The sequence below is a fragment of the Pholcus phalangioides genome, unplaced genomic scaffold (genome assembly GCF_987345545.1).
Source record: "Pholcus phalangioides strain wild (caught in Gottingen) unplaced genomic scaffold, Ppha-v1.0 ptg000020l_1, whole genome shotgun sequence".
Lineage (NCBI taxonomy): Eukaryota > Metazoa > Arthropoda > Arachnida > Araneae > Pholcidae > Pholcus > Pholcus phalangioides.
In genome coordinates, this window is record NW_028301613.1 from 2495856 (window position 1) to 2497615 (window position 1760).

At 48.5% G+C, this 1760-nt stretch overlaps 1 non-coding gene across 1 annotated transcript; it reads left to right on the forward strand.

Moving 5' to 3' along the window:
* Positions 1 to 1254: 1254 nt before the first annotated feature.
* Positions 1255 to 1560, forward strand: LOC149070756 (signal recognition particle RNA). Its single transcript, XR_016195013.1, has one exon.
* Positions 1561 to 1760: the final 200 nt, after the last annotated feature.

Here is a 1760-nt window from a genome sequence, read left to right on the forward strand (position 1 = left end):
ATAAGAAAGGCAAAAAGAGGATTGCGTATTAATAAGAAAGGCAAAAAGAGGATTGCGTATTAATAAGAAAGGCAAAAAGAGGATTGCGTATTAATAAGAAATGCAAAAATGGCTTGTACATTATTATTAGAAACGCATATAAAAGACAGAAGGAACAATGCTTATAAAAGACACTTTTTCCACAGAAAGCGTAAAAAACTTGCGTGTACCTAGAAATATGTAGAATGCTCAGCCAGCGACGTACTCAGTGGGCTATAGAGATGTGTGAGCTTTAGACATCCTCGAAGTGCCTAGTATACGCGTACTACAGGTTGGGAACGCCGACTAGAAATTCACTTTTTATTAGTATAACGGGGATATATTGAGGGAAAATTAATTCCCGGACAAGTTGGCATTTAACGGAATGTGGAAACACTCCTGTGTTCCCGGACTTGTACATGCACAGGTCCTGGAAAAGGAGAGGAGTCGAAATCCCCTCAAAATGCAAACTAGACTCCTGCGGGGGGGCCTCCCTCCACGCCATTGTAAATTTTCCTCTAGAGCCGTTTTATTATTATTATAGTGAAGACTCAGCAGAAAAATTCTTTTCCCCTACTCGAGAAAAGTTTTCTCCCGGTCCTGGAGTTTATTATTGTCCCTGGAGTAAAATTCATAATTTTTGATAATTTTGGTGTCCGTAGGAGGGCTGCGTTCGGTGACAGGGGTGCTCCATCTCTGTCATTGCACGCCTTTTTGACTCTGAAAAGGCTTCTTCCCCCCCCCCTTCTCCATTTGTCCTGGAGTTTCGTCCGGGACGAGTGGGGGGTGGGGGGTGGGAGGGACGTTTTTCCGCTGACTTTATGGATAAGTTTGGACCGAGTATTTTAAAAGTTTGCTGTTTCGAGGATTCATTATTGCGGAAGTTCTTAATGGTCGTGGCCACGTAGATAAGTCGATATATTTTACGGCGTCACTCGTCCCCTCCAATCTCTGGGGCAGAGTTTCTCAAACGTGGTTCCGCGGTAGCCCTCCCACCCTATTCCCGCTGAGATATCGCTGGCGATTTCGCGGGTGGGTGGATATCCCATCAGGAATTCGCCAGAGCTCAAGGACCCCGTCCTAACGAATTTTGGGGTTTTAGGTAAAAATAATTTGGGGGGGGGGGCCCATCGGACCTAGTTTAGGAATTCGAAATCACGTGTACGAGTACAAATAACCTTTAATAATTTCAGCCGGGAGGAGTGGGGGGGGGGGGGTTCTCTGTCTGCTCGATTGGCTGCGAACTGTGGCGCGTTCGTGTAACCCAAGCTGCTTTGGGAGCCTGATTTGGCGGATGGCTTGAGGTTGGGAGTTCTAACCCCAAGTATAGTGCTATGTTCATCGGGCGTCCGCACTGATCCCGATGTCGACATGGTGGCTTCGGGGTAGCCCGTGGCCACCAGGTAGATCTCTAAGGAGGAGCGAACCGGCCCAGGACGGAAACACAGCAGGCAAAAGCTCCCGCATCGTGCAGTAGTAGGACAGCGCCCGTGAATTGATTGCAGGGGGTTAGCCCATCCAGCATTAGTCAGCAGACCCAGTTGTTTGCGCCCGAGTGGCGCAGTGGTAAGATGCACGTCTTCCTCCGTGCAGGTTACCGTCAAAGGTCCACGGGTTTTTGAATCCGGGGAAGAACATCAGAAACAAGTTGTCTACCTACCGAACCTGGGGCCGATCACCGATAGAGACGGTGCATTCATTTCCCACACATATCCATTGGTTGGGCATTGCCGTATGGACCG